We start from the raw sequence: 19,941 nt of genomic DNA on the forward strand, positions 1-19,941 counted from the left end.
GTAAAACAGTGCGACAACGTGGCATGTATTTATGGGGAATGATGGCGGGGCCCACGGGCAGTCGCGTCCAAGTGTAGCGCGGAGCCTGCAGGGGCTCAGGGACTGGGGGAAAGTTTCAGAGAAGACTGATTACTCGAAAGTCGCCTTCTACAGTTCTACACATCCAGACTCTCAATTCACCGGTTCAGACTCGCAGTCTTCATTTCCAGTAGTGGTCTGCCTTTCCCTGTTCCTCCTTCCTTTTAACCCGGGTCACCCTTAATGAAACTCAAACTTGTCACTGAGGAACCATGAGCACCAGGTGCTAGCACTTCTCCTCACTGCTGCTACAGTATCATCGTCGGTGCTTCTACACTTTGTTACTAAGTTTAATGTTTATGGACAACCATGATTCTCTCTAGGGCTGTGCAAAAGTCTCCCAGTCCTGTCTGGTCTAGTCCAACTCGAGATGGTCTCAGTCTTGTTCGGTCTGTATAGTCACTGGTCCTTCAGGACCAAAAGGACTAAAAAGACCAGACTATTTTTTCGGGTTGGACTGGACAAGAGACCAGGCATCCGGACCACTTGGTCCAGTCCAGTCCTATTAATTTTTTTTATTATAATTATAATTAATTTATTTTTGACAAATGTTTAAAGTGTAATTGATGCTAAGGACATGATTGCATAAAGATTTATTAAGTTTGTTTCTAAATTGTTATTGTAATATAGTGTTGTTGAATTTTTTGAGTACTGTTTTTATTAAAGTTTATAAATTTAAATAATTTAGACTATAACAAAAATATTTTTTTTCTTATTGTTAGAAATTATTATGGATTTATTATTATTATAAGTATTTTTACTATCTTAATTGAGTTTATTATGTTGGAATGGATTATTGCCTCTCATAGAATAAAAAGAAGGAAAAAAAGCTAAGTGAGTACTGGACTGACAGGACCAGTCTCCCAGTCCTATGGACCAAGTCCGGTCCTGTTAAATTAGGGTGAAGTCCGGTGCCGTCCAGTCCTTTGTGCAGCCCTAATTCCCTCTAGTCCTGCATATGCATAGATTACCTTTCATAATAAATTGATTATTTTTTAATTATTGTATGAGAGATGAATTATTAATCATTGTTGCAATTTTCTATGAACGAGGTAAAAGTTTGTGTGTGAAAGGGAGATTGATTTACTATTAACTTGTACGCATTTAATAGGTGTTAATTAAAAAAGTATTTATCAGCGGTATCAATAAATTAACCTTCTCTCCCTAATTTTGGTGAAATACTTATAATTATATTATCTATACAGTGCCGAAGTAGTATAACGCTTTGTGAGAATTATATTCTACCACGGTCATTGTAATTTCAAACTCAATTGAATCCAAATGATAAGTATAGCTAAAAATCGAGTGAAACAAGCAAGCCACAGAGAAATACAGTGAAATATCGAAAGAACCGATTAATTGAAGTTAAATTTAAAGTATTAAATTTTAAGAATTTATAATTTAATATTTTAATTTTATAATTTTATTGTGAAAAATTTATAGCTTATACTCTAAATTTAAGTAGGAAAAATAATTTCTTTATTTTTCAACCATATTAAAATTTAAAAAATAAATTATAAATTTATTATAACATTATTGTGAAATTGAGAGATGGACTTATAAATTTTTAAAATTTAATGTTGTAAATTTAACTTAAACTTAATTAATTTTTTTTAAAACCTATTTGTCATTTTCCCTACACTCAATCTTGTCAAATCACTGAAACCTCATCGAATAATAATTGCCACGGTCAATCTCCTTTGTTTAGTGTGGATTACTTCATCTACGCAAGCTTTGATTCCTATACTACTTCATCTCCTTTGCTTAATGTATAATTTACGTTCTTTTATTTGCCAATTAATGTACCTGATAGAAATTTGGATAAAATATATCGCTTGGTGATTTTTGGGCATTTTTAGGAAAAAGAAGAGAAAATAACATGTAAAAGGCCAAAAATTTGAAATACCATGTCAAATTCCAAGAAAAAGAGCCTAAAAAGAGTTGGTTGCTTGTGAACAAGCAAAGAAGCGAGTCTCTTCGCTCATGCATGTATTAAAGATGGAAGAAAAGGCATCGCTGGAAGCACAGCCGCTTGTGGATATTGCATGAAGAAAATTCCACCGCGCACCAATATATTAAGCCACCATGTTTACCCCTGCATGGAGGTGGTCGCTAACATGCCACCTATGAGATTTGATCTCACGCAGACATGAGAGGGACACAAGGCAGCATGTTATTTAAAATTTAAATGCAAAATTAAACAAAATCTTACCAAATCGAAATCAAGTAAAATAAGACAAAAATTAAAGGCAAGATGAGCGTCAAAAAGTTATAAAAAAAGCCCCAATAAACTTTTAAAATCATCCATGTTTATATCTAAAGGTTAGAATGCAATTTTGGAGTAACAACTAGGGACTTGAAGGTTAGATTAAAGATTTCATGTGGAGCTTGTTGAGGAAATTTTTCTAGATTTTGTTTTTCTTCTACTCTATGCTTTTGTTTCTTTATGTTGTTTGTGCACTTTTATGCATATTTAGAGCCATACCTGGCTAATATTCTTTTATTCTTAGAATTTATGTGAACCCGTAATACTTTATAGGTAGATTTTTTTTTTTTTCAGTGATTGATTTTGATAGGTGCTTTAATCTATAGTATGTTTTATTTTATTCTTGTGCTTTTTGATAGTCAACTCTAGTATTTGCATGGATTAATGGAATTGGCATTTGGCGAAAGGACATCTTAATTAAATTGTTTATTATGCAACCTATGATTGAAATTAATCTAGTTTCACTTAAAATAGATGTATACTCAAGAGGCCTGTGTAATATTTTAAAACTCGTTTATAATTAGATTAGTACTTGCTTAAAACATCACAATATAATTAGATCACGAATTTCGCAATTGACAGATATATAATCTAAATTAGAGCCTTGTTTTAAAAGTTAAATTGAAACGTGATAATTAAAAGAAATTGAATTACAAACTATGGAAGGTGATTAGAATTCTTTGGGCACTATTTAATTGCTAACCTTACCTCAAATTTATTACTTGACTTTATTTTATCTGCATCTTTTAATTTAATAAAAACTTACATCTTTGATTGGATAACTTAATTGAGATCAAAACAACTCTCACCCGTATCTAATTCCTTTCACTTTAGTTCTTTGTGGGTTGACATTGATTTGCTATACCACGTCAGATCCGTACACATGCGATATGTTTAAATTTGGTGCGCGTGAAGCACCCGTTGCATTAACACATCAGTAATACAATCAAGGTATATACGCCACTTAACGAGCACGTAATATCTTGTTCTCACTTGGCAGTTCAGGGAAATCGTGATAAAAGACTCAGGGAATCCGCATGATTGTCTAATCCAATTCACATTTTTGAAAACGCGCTCCTCTGCCATACCTCGGATGGGCACGACGTTCCCATTCCCCAAAATCCAAACCAACAACATGTATCATCAATTTACTTTTGATCCATAATTTATTCGGCCAATCTTAACTCTAACGGGGTTAATAACGGGCAGAATAGCAATAAGTTTCCAATAATTAGAAATGTCCTGAAAACCATACGTAATGCTGGAGAACTCATTTTTTCAACAATGATATACTCCACCGGATGAGAATATACTTCCTGTTAGAGTATTATATTATAATACCATGATATGCGCCCTCAGCTTCATTATATTTGCTGTTTTAAATTATTATTTACAGATTAAAAAAATATAATAAGTACATAAAAATATAACAGAATTTATCAAATTTATCTTTGCTTATTTTAATATCCCTATAAGCATAGGATGAGTAGCAGAATATTATTGTAAAGGTAAAACAAAAAAAAAACATTAAAGGTTATTTTAGAAGTTTAAAATAATGTGTAATATAATATGATATCAATTTTTTTCTTAGAACAATGGATCTAATGAGAAGAAAAAAGAAAAAAGATGATGGCCGGTTTACACTTACAGCTCTTAATCAAAAACAGGTAGATACCCTGTTGTTAAAAAAAAAAGCAGTAGATAGTTGCAATCGCTGAGAAAAGGCAGCTACTGTTACTGAGGGCAGTCAATTTGCATGCAAATTATCGACCCTGCAGCCATGCGATGGATTAATTTTCTAAATTAGTAGTGCCGATTGACATCCACGGATTATTAATAAAAAGACGCATGTCGCCCCATAGAGTGGACTGATCAGCTGACAATATTTTTGTTTTGGTAATAGAATTCACGTTAGTAGCAGCACGTGGCCTCTCTCACAATTTAATCTTTTTTAAAAATATGATTTTTAATAAATGCGTTTCATGTTAATATTAATGCGCTTGCCACGTGTCATATTTCCGCACCGATAAATTCCGTTCGATTATTTTATAGTTAAAATAAAAGGTTTGATTAGTCGATGTTAAATTCACGAGACCGAGACCTGTTGGCTCTCGTCGAACGGAAAATATCAATAGTATTTTTCAATAATTTCTTCCGAATCCAATAGGCACTGCTTGCTACTGTTCCTGTCACTTCAACTTCTGCGACTCACCCTTCTAGCCTTCTTTCCTTTCGGCAAGTTCATTTAATAATATTAATTCAAACTCTTCAATTTGCCAGCGATAAGTTGCTGAGGTCGCTTTGATTCCCCTCTTTGTTAATTCTTCAATAAGAAACTACTTACTTTTTTCGTTTTGATTTATAAATCACATTTTAAAAAATTTATTTAATTTTATTTATAAATTATGATATATCTTTTTAAATAATATTTAAAAATATTTTTAAAATTATCTTTTATAAAAAAATATAAAATATTATTTTTTAAATTTATTATATAGAAACATGTTTAAAATTTTATTTATTTTTATTCTTTATATTTTTATTATATTAATATTAATGAGATTGATAAAAATAATTTATAAATAAAATCAAAAAAAATATATCTTAACTGACGAAGCAAGCATCGCTTTTTTCCCCCATTTTGGCTGCAATAATCACAATTCATCTGACAGGCTTCCATAATAAATAATAGTATATTTAAAAGCAAACCTAAAAAGAAACATGGAGGATATTGTTCCCCCCCATTTTGCGAATCAAAAGTTCAACATTGTCTCCTCGGATTCTCGCTATATGAACTCTGATTGGCTGCTGCACAAAGCAGCTGTGTGTATATGTATATATTAATCACATCTCCTCCCACTCATTAGATTCAGACTGCTGCTCTTGAGCCAGGTTTATCTTTTTCATCTCAAATTACAAAATATTTTTTAAAAAAATTTACCATTCAAAATATAAAATATTTTTAAAATATTAAAATTTTGTTAAATAAATTTATTTTATTCTCTCTCTATTTAATACTAATTAAATATAAATTTAAAATTATTAAATAAATGATATTTTTAAAAATTTATATTTTTATTTTAAAAAAATAAAATAATTAAATATATTTAATATTATTTATTAATATGTAAGATTTTATTTCAAAATTTTTTATCATTTAGGATTGGAGAGTATAATATAATAAAAGATTTTGTGTATTTCACCAAAGACCCTTGGGTTTGCTTGGTATGCAAGATTATTGAATTTGGAATAAGGCAATGCCAAGCTTTTTTGTTTGGTGCGTGATAATGATAAATTTATTGTGGAACCCAATCCTAATTCAGCGAAAATAACCAGTGTCATCTCTCTCTGGTATTTGCAATTTCAATTTTGAGATTAAAAATTTTATGATTAAAATGCTCTCATCACGTTGTGTTTTTTTAACTTATGATTGTAGGTTTTATCCCGTGACTATATGGATGTTATGTTTGCCTTTCAAATTCAAAAAAGTTTGTGTATAATGTCCTCCCCAACATTATATCAAACGCACAAAATATAAAACACAAAATAAGAATGATAATTAAAATTAATTAAATCTTTTATGTATGGTTATCATAACACGAGTTTGAAAGAAATTTAAGAAAATGATATTTTAAGAAAAAAAAATTTTAAGATATTTGAATTTAAACTATAATTTTTAAATAATTGACAAAAGATAACGGAAACATATGAGCCCATGACAGCCTTAAAAAACACAATTGTAACAGTATGAAAATTTTCAAATTTTGCTCAATGTGCTGCGACGCAAGCCTCACTTGTTGCAGTGGATAGCATAGAAAGACTACATCCCTTGCTATGCATTGTACGCGTCTGCTACCATGATAGTACTTCATAACTAATTTTCAAAGAGCGTTATTTTACCATCCAATGTTTGATTTGAGGGATTCAAGTGTTTACATTAGGGCTGTGCAAAAGTCTCCCAGTCCTGTCTGGTCCAGTCCAACCCGAGATGGTCTCAGTCTTGTTCGGTCTGTATAGTCACTGGTCCTTCAGGACCAAAAGGACTAAAAAGACCAGACTATTTTTTCGGGTTGGACTGGACAAGAGACCAGGCATCCGGACCACTTGGTCCAGTCCAGTCCTATTAATTTTTTTTATTATAATTATAATTAATTTATTTTTGACAAATGTTTAAAGTGTAATTGATGCTAAGGAGATGATTGCATAAAGATTTATTAAGTTTGTTTCTAAATTGTTATTGTAATATAGTGTTGTTGAATTTTTTGAGTACTGTTTTTATTAAAGTTTATAAATTTAAATAATTTAGACTATAACAAAAATATTTTTTTTCTTATTGTTAGAAATTATTATGGATTTATTATTATTATAAGTATTTTTACTATCTTAATTGAGTTTATTATGTTGGAATGGATTATTGCCTCTCATAGAATAAAAAGAGGGAAAAAAAGCTAAGTGAGTACTGGACTGACAGGACCAGTCTCCCAGTCCTATGGACCAAGTCCGGTCCTGTTAATCTTCGGGTTATCACTGGACAAGACTGGACTACGGGTTGCCTAACCCAGTCTTTTTCATGAAAGAGACCGGACTTCGGGTTAGGGTGAAGTCCAGTGCCGTCCAGTCCTTTGTGCAGCCCTAGTTTACATATAACTTTTATAACCACTTAGCTATTGGCGTTAACCTCACACCCAAGCTCTGAACCCATTATAAGTTAGACATTTGGACACAAATTGATTTTGCTTTCAAAACAACAATTAAAGTGTTTGAACTCACATGCCAAAGTGCCAAGAACCATGAAACCACTTGAGCTAACTCAAATGAATCACAAACAATCTGATTCTATGGTTTAATTACAACAATAACATTTCATACAATATTTAACCATCAAAATCCCAAATTCAACATAATCTCAAAGGACAATAACAATTCACTATAAGCATTCTCTTGGCAATTCCAAACACAAAATCAATGTAGAAACAACATTTGTATTGGTATATCATCCTTTCACAGCATTACATCACAATTATAATATTTTAGATTGAGATACCTCCAGTTTATAACAGAATTCATGCAAGTAGTCTCAAAATAATATATGTTCCTAAGTTGGCATATGCATAATTAACTCGTTACAAAACCCAAAAGAAATATAAAGGACTATATAAACGCAATTCCTCTCAATGCTTAGTAGCACTTTCCTTCCTTTTGTCCCTACCAGAATCTTCACTTGTAAAAATATAACCACGGGTAGGGCTGCACAAAGGACTGGACGGCACTGGACTTCACCCTAACCCGAAGTCCGGTCTCTTTCATGAAAAAGACTGGGTTAGGCAACCCGTAGTCCAGTCTTGTCCAGTGATAACCCGAAGATTAACAGGACCGGACTTGGTCCATAGGACTGGGAGACTGGTCCTGTCAGTCCAGTACTCACTTAGCTTTTTTTCCCTCTTTTTATTCTATGAGAGGCAATAATCCATTCCAACATAATAAACTCAATTAAGATAGTAAAAATACTTATAATAATAATAAATCCATAATAATTTCTAACAATAAGAAAAAAAATATTTTTGTTATAGTCTAAATTATTTAAATTTATAAACTTTAATAAAAACAGTACTCAAAAAATTCAACAACACTATATTACAATAACAATTTAGAAACAAACTTAATAAATCTTTATGCAATCATCTCCTTAGCATCAATTACACTTTAAACATTTGTCAAAAGTAAATTAATTATAATTATAATAAAAAAAATTAATAGGACTGGACTGGACCAAGTGGTCCGGATGCCTGGTCTCTTGTCCAGTCCAACCCGAAAAAATAATCTGGTCTTTTTAGTCCTTTTGGTCCTGAAGGACCAGTGACTATACAGACCGAACAAGACTGAGACCATCTCGGGTTGGACTGGACCAGACAGGACTGTGAGACTTTTGCACAGCCCTAACCACGGGATGAGTCGAGGGCTCAGTCATCAAATAGTCTAAACAAACTACCTGAATGTGAGAATAGTAGTGTGTATGTGAAGTGGCACTTAAAATACACATAAAAAGTTTTATATACATATATATGGCTATACAATGACATGTATAAGAACACACTACCTTATAACCTCTTTATATCTCTTAACTAAACATGTGACTGACAACTCAATAGAACTAAATTCATGTGACTGGATAGGTTAAAGCTCACCAATCATGGGAGGCAGCCTCAACCTAAAGACCTTTCTCTTACTATAGGCTATAGATTTTCACTATCCGTAAATGCTCAGGGTATCGATGTTTAATCTATTTCACATAGTATTGAGACTTTCAAGTAAATATATAATTGTGCATGGAACCTCCACAATGCTAGTATACTATATGGATTTTCAAACAATGTCCCCAACACCATACTAGGGTAAGCTTTCACACTTTTACAATAATTATGCCAAACACATGTTCAACAATTTCACACTTAATCATAACTAGAGTTTCTACTTTAATAGTCATTTTCACCGTAAACTATAAAATTTCACAAATACTTATATTTGAATATAAAATTTAGTCCTTAAAACCTCAATATTCAAAATATGGTATTCAACTCCACTTCACATAAGATTTTTAAATTACAATCATTTCATATTAACACTATACAAGTACAAACAAAAGCATTAACTTTGACAATTATCATGTAACCATCCAAACACACAAATAGAGAATTCAGACAATCAAATTACCTTAACACTTTTGTTACTAAAAGGATTACCATAGTCAAACAATAGCTCTACATGCATCCACTAGCGTAATAATACCCGATCAATATTTAATCTATAATATTAAATATTTAACCATCGATTCACACACTAATTAACCCCTTTTTAACATAATCTTGAATACCTAATATTCTTAAAGCCTCACTTTAATACCATCAATTCTTCTAATACATTCAATTAATTTCATTTAGCACCCAAACATTTTAATAACACCATTTTTTTTACTAACATGTGCTCCCTAACTCTCAAATTTCACTTAGAATTTGTGCAAACTCTACCCAAAAACTCCAAATCACTACACAATCTAGGAACTTAGGTTTAAAAAATTGATTTAAATCTTCAAGACATTAGCTAAGGCAATCAGTTTAGTCACAACCCCAAAAAAATAAAAATCAAACACCACATTATCTCAATCGTATAAAAATCCACATAAAGGGAAAGTGAGAGATGTGGGAAGCTTACCCAAAAATAAATATTGCTCCAAATTCTTCAAAACTCCTCCAAATGTCAAGCCGTAATATAATAAAATTCTTCCTCCATCATCCCTCTCACAATTCTTTTGCTGCCTTCCTTTGCTATTTTGTCAGTGCACGAGTTGATATGTGCAGATTTTTGCACATCTACTGCAACGGGTGGTACAGTGAAACTCAGCAAAATTGAGGCTCACTTCGTGCCTTGGTTTGCTCAAATTTTGATCTAACTCTTTTTTAAGGTTGTCCAATAATCTAATAAACACATTAATCTTCCAAAACATCTTTAATTTAAAATTAACTTACATTTACCCTTATAAACACTTGAGATTTCAAGGTTTAAAACATAGGATGCTACATTATGTGTATTCTTGCCACTTAAATTAGATACTTCCTTTGTAAAAAAAATGTTAGGTATTTTTTAGGAGATTGGATATTAAAAAATATGAGACATTTTTCACAATGTAATTATTAATTTTTTTTAAAGCACTCTAATTAAATAGATCACTTTATATTTTTTTAAAAATAAAATAACATATTGAATATGGGTAAGTAGAAAAAGATAAAATTAATTTAAAAAATAAATAATTATTTTATCAGGATAAATTTTGATTAATATTTCTTATACTTTTTTTAATAAAGGGAGTATATATTTAGGCTGACGTCTTCTGCATTTAATTTATTAAAAATCTACGCTGAACGAATAATGCGGGGAGAGAGAACAGCATATATGCAGTGTTTAATTAATTCATAGTGGTTGCAACGAATTGATTATGTTCCATATCACAAGAATTATTGAGCCAAAACTCTCATCTCCTCCGTCGATCTTGATCCCTGAAAGACAACTCTGATGTTACGGTTTCGAAGCGATGAAATGACAGGAGCAGCTCATTCAGACGATGATGTGATTGGCAAGAGGGCTCAAGCAAGGCCTTTTATGAATTACTATACCACACACACACACTGTTCATTATTTCCGTGGATTGAGGTTTGGAATTATAATCCTGCTTTCACCCTATCAAGCGACCGCAGTCCAAGTTCTACACCTGAATGAGAAAATTAATCTGCGACCTTTTGTAATTGTTTTAATTCTTAATTTATTTTACTATTTTTTTTAAAGTCCCTGTATACTTTAATATATTATACATGTTAATATCTGAAAGTTAAAATTATTAATGTATAATTAACTTTCTCAAAATAAAAACAATTTTAAAGTTTATAGAAAATTTATTTTATATTTTAACCAAAAAGAAAAAATTGATTTAACATAATGTTTATATTTTTATCAATTTTTTATTAAACTTTAATTATATAAATTGAGTCATAAAAATTATGTGATTAATTCGAAAATTACCTATTATTTTGATAAAAATATAAAAGTTGTTAATTTTATTTTTAAACAAATAAATTTAATCTTCAAGAGTTAATAAGTCTAACTTGTGAAAACATATAAATTCAATTAAAATGAAATAAATTATATATGAATTCAGTTTAAAATTTTTAAAAAATATTTTTTAAAAGATTGGATGTTCAAAAAACAAAATCATTTTTAATTTTTTAAAATATAATTATTATATTTTTTAAAAAGTATCTTTAATAAATAAATATTTTTTTTTATTTTAAAGTAACATATTCTATTAAATAAAAATAAATATAAAAATAATTTTAATTTTAGTGGGAAGAAACGTGACGAACGAGGATTGTGGAGGAAAAGGAAAAGGGAAGAGTGAGGGAGAAAGAAAAGAAGTGCCTGAAGCTAGCTGAGGCTAAGAGCGCGGCTCCTCCGAGGGAACGTCTTCATTTTTCCTCAAAAAGCTATTTTCGCTCTCTTACTTTCCGCCCAAAAGTCGCTACGCTGCTTACTGTCAATGGCCCCGTCATTATCCTCAAACTATATTCGCAGTTAGAGATAAAAATAAAGGTCGGATTTAAAAAGTTAAGTTTAAAGGTTTTATTTAAATAAAGATTTAAATTTTAAAAATATTTTTTTTAAAGTAATCAGGCTTAAGAGCTTGGTCTTGATAAGTTCTATAAAAAAAAATTTGGGTTTGGTAACCCTTCAAATCCTGTTATATTATTATTATTTTTTTTAGTGGAACATGTGTTTGAAACCAATGACCTGCTCACCTGATCCTACACATATTATATTATTATTAATTTTAATTTATTTTAAAATTAATTTAATATAATTTAATAAATATCAGTGTACAGTATAAAATTCTTGATATTTTTTATTTTTCTATAATTACTATGTTTGTGTATTTATAAAAAATAAATTATTTTTTAACCAAGATTTAAATTTTATTACTAGACTTCTAAATGTGTGTTGTTTAGTTTTTAAAAAATTATGAAAATTTTATTTTTTTAATTTCAGAATATTTTAATTAATTTATAATGTTTAATTTTATTTTTATTATTTTTATTTTTTTGAAAAAAGGGCTTACGGGCTCAATCCTGAGCCCTTCACATAAGGGCCAGGCTTGAAAAATGGGGTTCAAAATAAAAAATCATGCTTTAGGACTCAGGCCCTTAAATGCCAAGCCCGCCCGTATTTCCAGCTCTATTTACAATGACATCGGTAAATGTATATATACACTATACACGTATATAGAAATAAAAATTGTACTGCACGCCTCCAAAACTCTTATTTTTAGATTCAAGGCTGGAGAATTGCACTACAACTCCACAGCTAATATATTTATATCAAAGGTTTTACCAGAATCTAAAATAATTTTGCAAGTCCAAAAGTTTTTCTTGCAATTTTTAAGTTTTTTTGTTAAAAACACAAATTTTCTCTTGTGAAATACGCAGCAAAACATCCATAAATAACATTTAAAGTTTTTTTTATTAACAACAAAATCTTTCTTTATCTTATCTAGTTCACATTGTTTACCCTTGTTGAAGTAGAATAAATTTTAAAATTATTTAGATAAAATTTATAAAAAAAACTCTACAAATAACATTTAAAGTCCATTTGTTAACAATGAAACATTTGTTGATTCTACATAAACCAAGTGATTTATACATGTTGAAAAATAAAAATTTATAGTTACCCATATGAAATTTATAAGAGAAACTCTATAACTAAAAATTGAAGTCTATTTATTTATAACAAAGTATCCATTCATTTGATTGATTTCCACTTGTTTGAGGAAAGAAAAACTACAAGTTATCTTGATCAAAATTTATCTAAAATTTTACTTGTTATAATCGATTGATATAGGAATATAAGAGTGATTTAGCCTAACTTTAATGATTATTCATGCTTTGTTTCTAATGTGATTGATATAGAAGTAGTTAATAGATTGTGGATTAATGAAGATTTCACTTACATCATAACTTAATTTTTTATTTAATTTTTGAATGATAATTTAGAAAATATGTAATAAAACCAAAATAATAAATTTAAAAAATTAATTTATTTTTTGGATGATGAATATTAAATTTGGGTAATTGAGTTATAATTGATTGGGTTGCTTTTGTTTGGCAGTTTTTATAGCTAAACTTGCTTTGTTTATTTAATTTTAATTTGAATTTTTAAATTAATTTTTCCATAAAAAACCTCCTATTATTTAGCATTTTATAAACATAATTTAAGTAATTAATTTATTAATTATTAAAAAATGACCTAAGTTGTAATTTATTGTAAAATTTAATTTTATTAATTTAGGTATCATTCGACAATAATGTGAGGAGGATAGATTATTGATAAAGAAGAATGACATCAAAAAGTCACCGGGGACAGAATATAAGCAATGAGCCGTCGCATACGTGTAATCATGCATGGCATGAATCTTCGTTTCCCTTTCTGAACTGTATATCTCGCATATGTAAGAGCTCCGTGAGCCTTATCTATTATGTTATACATTCATGAGAATTTTCCCATTAGCGCAAAGCTAAAGAAATATTTTAGATCCTTGAGGTACTCTCAATTTACGCACTCTTATCCAAAAGCTTGTGGATCAAATCGTCCCATGGCTCTGTGATTTATCGTATGCCAATTCAACATTGAACTTACTTGTAGACGACCATCTCCATGATGGTGTATCCACCTTACTTCAACAATCTTGGGTTACATCCTATATTTTCATCCCCAGATTAAGTTAAGTTAACCAAAGGTAATTGGGGGTATTGAAAAAGCAAGAATAAATTAAGAGTAATGTGGTGCAAGGTTTGGGGTTTAAGAGTGAATTTAGGGGAGAATTTGAGATTTTGTCCATAATTATCTGCAATTATGACCTAACAAGAGAGTGTTGTCCCTGGCTGAGAATCCCCGGAAGAAGAGTATATTCTCTTTTCATAATTGTTAGCAATTGAATCATTCATTAGAGGCAATCAAACGCGGTTGTTGACAAAGGGAGCAAATTTAAATAAGTTCCTTTATTCGTAGCCAGTCATGATTATAACAGGGACAACCTTCTGCTATCAAAGCATCATAAATGCATTTTAAGTAGCAAAAAAGAGAGAGAGAAGATGATAGAAGGATTCAGAGGAGCAAAGAAGGGATCTATAAGAGCACATCTTTTTTGGCCACTAAAAGTGCTTTAATAATCACCTGAGATGAATTCCCACACCCTTCCTCTTCCCTTTTAGCTCTATTTTAAGGCCAGGGTCTATAGTTTTTCATTGAATCTGAACCTTTGATTGATTTTTGAGCTCTGAGAGGTTTATGGTTGAATTAATGAGATTAAATGAAGTATATTGAAAGTTAGTTTTTGTTCTTATATCAATGGATACTAGCTATTTGGCCATTAGACTTGAATTTATGTGATTCCAACAAACCCTAGGCCTCTAAAAGAATATTTTTGGAGTTTTGGATGTTATATTAGCTATTATTTGAGCTATTAGGAGCCAAATGAAGTTAATAAGAGTTATCAAACTAGTTATACGTTACGGCTGGAAAATTGCATTAAGGTGCGATATTTAGAAGTTGAAAGTATTTATTTTAATGATTATCAGTGATAGTAGTTGTTTCGTATAAACTAACCTGGTGAAGTATCAAAGAGCTCATGTTAGCTTGGAAGCAAGTGATAATCTGGGGTAACCTTTGAGTTTTTAAAAATTTGAAGTAATTGAGAGAAATTTATTTTATGTTATTGATTATTAAATAATTTTTGATGTTTGTGAATTTGAAACTATGCTTTATATAGTTGTAAATATATGAAATTAATTATTGTTTTTGTTTGAAAATATGTAAGTGGGGCTCTATTTACTAATGTGATAGTTGAATGTTTAAAAATGATGTGATGATTTAAACACGTACATTCTTGATAAATAAGTGTAAATATGAGCTTGGTGAAGGTGTTGTAACATGCAATGTGAATTAGCATGAGGATTGATTTATGATCATATTGTTGGCAAACTACACACCTCTTTTCTTCAGCTTCGTGGAAGTCTCGCAAGATCTATATATTAATCCAACGTCATATTTATGCTGACACATTCTTCCATCCTATGCGAGCCTCTTTTTTTTGAATAATAATTAATGTTGTTGTTGTTGGAAAAAAGGGCATGTTCAATTTGAAATTTGGTACAGCAAATATGTAGAAGGAAATGACAAAAATTGAGTGGGCTCGTTTTCAATCAGAAACCTTCTTAGACTTATTTTAGACCCGAGCTAACATATTTATCAAATAAATTTAGATCAAATTCATACATTTAATTACACCTATTTAATTAAATAAGTCAGGTTTATTTTTTTAAAACTCAATCTATAAACCTAATAGGTGGTTTATTTATACACACATATTATGTAACATATTATAGATGTATCACTTTCACCATTTAATTTTTAATAATCAATTCTTTTTTATTTTCAATAATGTTTTCCATGAGATTAGATTTATATATTAATTTTAATGTTATTATTTTATTATTATATTGTATTGAAGGTTGGCAAGTCATTTTAATTACTATATATATAATTGATAAATCATGTTATATATTGTATACTAATAGTTTTAAGGTATACTTGAAATATTCAAAATTAAAATACGAGTCTATTTAAAAGGTTTGTCTTTAAGTAGGCTTTTGTGTAAGGGGGTCATAAATTAGGACTTATCCATCAATCTAACTATAATAAATCAAGGACTAACCCAAAAGGATTATCCTATAAGAGATTAACCTAAATAAATTTTTAACATGTATTTTCACAAACGATTCAATATAAAGGAATCCTAAATCTTTAAAATATCTCAAGAACTCATATCATTCAATTAAACATATGCGAAAGCATGATAAAAGAAATACATCAACATGGAAGAAGAGCTTCCCCCTTTATTTTCTCTTTATGCCTTACTCTACAATATATATATACATATTTACGACATAACACTTGGCCACTCAAACCCTTCCATAACTGACAGCGGGAAGCCAAGGTTTCAATTACATTTATCACAATGACTCTCACCTAATTATCATACTTTATATATCATCTATTCATCAATAGCCTAGTATATACATGAATTTTCCTTTTCATTCACACATCATTAATTTCAACTGCTCACCCTTAGACATAAAAAAACACAAGGGGAGACCATAACAAAATTCAAGTTCTCAAATTAGGCAATATTAACTATTTCTACTTGCACAAATATTTTAGCTCGTTAATATAGCACAAGCATCAAACCACATTCCCCAGGGCCCAAAATACATTTCCCCCAACACAAAACCCATAATGCAAGTGGATCAAGAATATATTATCCTAGTTGGCAATATCATAAACTAAATACACATATCAAAAAAAAGAGAAAGGCCTATAGAAGTGATTACTATCACTTGGCCTAATACTCCTTTCCCCTGTTCTTCTGAGATGAGCTAGCTCCTGTAATATGTTAAAAAAGAGGGGTGAGTACAACCACTCAGTAATCAAAGTACATCTAAGTTATATAAATGCATGCTAATTAATCATGAATGCAAATGGCCAATAAATTTATCAAGGTGACCATTCAAACAATCACATTAATAACATGTTAATCACATTAACATTTAACTCATGTGAATAATTTCAAGAATAAAGTCAAGTGCAAAATTTGCACAAATAGTCACATATACATTATTCGCATAATTACTACATGTTCTCATTTCTACAATTATAATCATATTTTCAACATAGCCATCAATCACTCAAATGGCATGATAGTAATAATATGCATGATCGATCTCTTCCTTATATCCCCCTTATTTCCTCTGACATGAAATCCGTGGGACAATAATCGAAAGGGACCGTCCATGTGGTGAGACTACCCAAGGCCTTAATCATATAATGAGGGGCTACCAGGCCAGGGTTACCTTACTCACTAATGAACACGATTTCCCCAAAATCACACACTATGGAGTGTCATACTCAAAACTAGCTTTACCAAAAACTCTAGGTAGGGCAGTAGGGTCAAGTCCCTTAATAGGAACAATGTTACAGTACCTTATAAGGTAAGTAGCAGCTATAACCCCTAGGATTATTGGTTAATAGCCAAGTACCATATGGATTTTGCATAACTGCTAACTCCTTCACTAAGGTGAACTCCCACCATATGATCATGCTCATGAGAAAATGCATTTTAAAAACTCATATATATAATTCAAAATTATCCCACATGCTCATCAACTTTCTTGCTCAACAAACATCAAGAATCATCATATTTCAATCATGTCTCTTGCATCAATTTTTATATTAGCATCATATAAAACTCAACATGCTCATACAATTCATCACCGTGCATAATCCACAACTTATAACCAATAGTGTACACATAATCATCAACCATCAATCTCATTACTCACACCAAGTCATAATTAATTTGGTCACAAGTCATACAGTCTCAAGAAAGCCACATGCATTACAAACAACCACTTCAAAATTTAGACACACATATATATATATATTCTTTTATTTCACTAACATAATTAATTAAGTAACATACAAATGTATAAAATAGATTTTCCCCGATTACCTCAACCTTTGAGAGGTAAAAGGTTACCCCTCAAGTTATAGCACTTTCAAAGTTTTCCAAAGCTTGAACGGTGTCAAAAGAAAATTAATCTACAATTGATCATATCCCAATGTGTCAATAATATTATTAATACAATTTTCACTCATACTCTAATATCTAAGTATTATTTTATTTTATTTCATTTTATTTTTAAGACCTTAGTCTTAGCCTCTTGAGTTCTAAAATTTAATTTTCATATATTTGAACCTATCTATTTGGTTCAATAGTCTCCTTCACAATAATTTAATTCAAATAATTTTCTAATATCAAAATTTCCCTTTTTATTCCAAAAATTCGCACATAAAAATACCCAAAAATTGCAAACTTGATTTCAAGCTTAGAATCATTATTCTATAGTCATAATAATTTATTTTTATCTCAATAATCATCTAAATATCAACAAATCATTTATATTTTCAGATTTAACCAAAAATCTACTCATAAAGATCTAGGGATAAACTCAAATGCCTCAAATTTTAATTCTATTAACAAAATAATACTTTAGAATATTTATTATACTACTAACAACCCCAACAATCAGATTTTCTCATCAAAAATTTATCTCTCTTTCAAACCATAAATTTTTTAAAATCTTAAAATCTGTAGCTCAAGGGGAAAAACGACTAAGAAAAAAATATTTAGAATACTTACCTAATTTTAAAATACTTAAAATTTTATTTGAAGTATCCTATTACGAAGCTTAACCATTAAAATCTCTACCGGTGATCTGCGTCCTCTTGCTCTCCGTCGAAGTTTCGTGCCCTGGAAGACGAAAGAGAAGCATGGGAAAAGTGATTTGGTGAGAGTTTAAAAATGTGGCGTGGGCCCGGACGGTAAAAGCTCCTCCTTCTAGTTTTATTTTCTCTCACCTTAACCTTTCGTCTCTTCCTTTGTCTCTTTCTTTTTGTATTATTTTTTTTTTGTCTTTATATGCCATCACACACACATACTCTCTCATTTTCATTCCTCGCCTCCCCCTTTTCAGTTTTTTTAATTTACTTTCCTAATAATAATAATAACAATAATTCTATTTTCTAAAAAAAACTTAGATTTGAATTTATGCTAAATTAAATTCAATAATAATTTTTTAATTAAAATTATTTATATTTAAATATTTCTATAAAATTATTCATTTGCCCTTGATTCACTTAATTAATCTTAAGTTAATTTTTAGGATGTTATATTTTGGGTCAAACTTTATGTAGGCTTATGCTTGAGTTGTCAAAAAAGCTTTATATAGACTTCACACTAGACTCGGCCATCATGCTTTTGACTTGCCAAACTAGCTTAAGCCTGTTTGGCCAAATTTAGTTGAACTTAGTTTATTTTTACCCATAGAGCCAATCATCAGATACTCCAAAACAAAAGGACTTTTAAATCATTATAGCAAGTGAAAATTTAAAAATACCTAGATTTAGATGCAATAATAAAAATATTTTTAGGAAAATAAAAAGATTGAGGACACAAAATTATAGGAAGTAGTAGTGTTCATGGGACGAGACAACATTAGGATATTCCCGTTCCCAAAAATGACGAGGATTAAATTTTTTGTTCCCATATTTCATTTCATCTTGAAAGTGTAATGTCTTGTTAAGAATAATTAAGATAGGATCGAAACAAGATTGAGACATCCTCATAAAGTATATAACATAGGACACAAATATGAATAATAATATTCATCAAAATATTAAATCACATAACTTGTTAAGCTTGACACTAAAATAATGTGAGTACATAAATCGCAACGATTTAAAATCAATTATTAAGTTATATGATTGCAATTATAAGTGTATAATTTAAAGTTAAATATATTTGAGACAAAACACATTAGACAAAAATTACATATGACTTTCACGTATCAAGAGCAAGAGAAGTTAGACATAATATCAAATCATTATTCTTTTTATTTTCATTTAGATATTTGAATATCTCAATTAAAATTATTAAATAGATTGATATAAAAATAAATTATATTTAAATAATTAATATATTGTTGAAAAAGAGACTACACTATGCTGTTTGTCCTGTGTCATTAAAATTTCAGTATCAATAACTTTTAGTTTTAATTAGGGATTATAAGTATTAAAATTATAATAATATATTTTATTATTAATATAATTAATCTCGAGAGCAATTCCACGTTTTGTCCATGCAAAAGCCCGATCTCATTTTTGCCTTAGGCCAGGAAAGGCCATCTTGATAATTTTAGGACAGAATCAGGCCGACAAGAACAAGTATGAGGCTGAACAATCCTAACTCGAAGAATGATGAAAAAGCCATGTTAAGCCTATGCTGGTCTCAAAAACCAAAAAAAAAAAAAAAAGGCCTACCTTCCATCCAAAATGAGAACGTTTCAATTTATTACTATTATTATATTTGCGTTGGAAAGCAT

The sequence above is a fragment of the Prosopis cineraria genome, unplaced genomic scaffold (assembly GCF_029017545.1).
Source record: "Prosopis cineraria cultivar Desert tree isolate PC_DT_omini unplaced genomic scaffold, ASM2901754v1 PC8, whole genome shotgun sequence".
NCBI lineage: Eukaryota > Viridiplantae > Streptophyta > Magnoliopsida > Fabales > Fabaceae > Prosopis > Prosopis cineraria.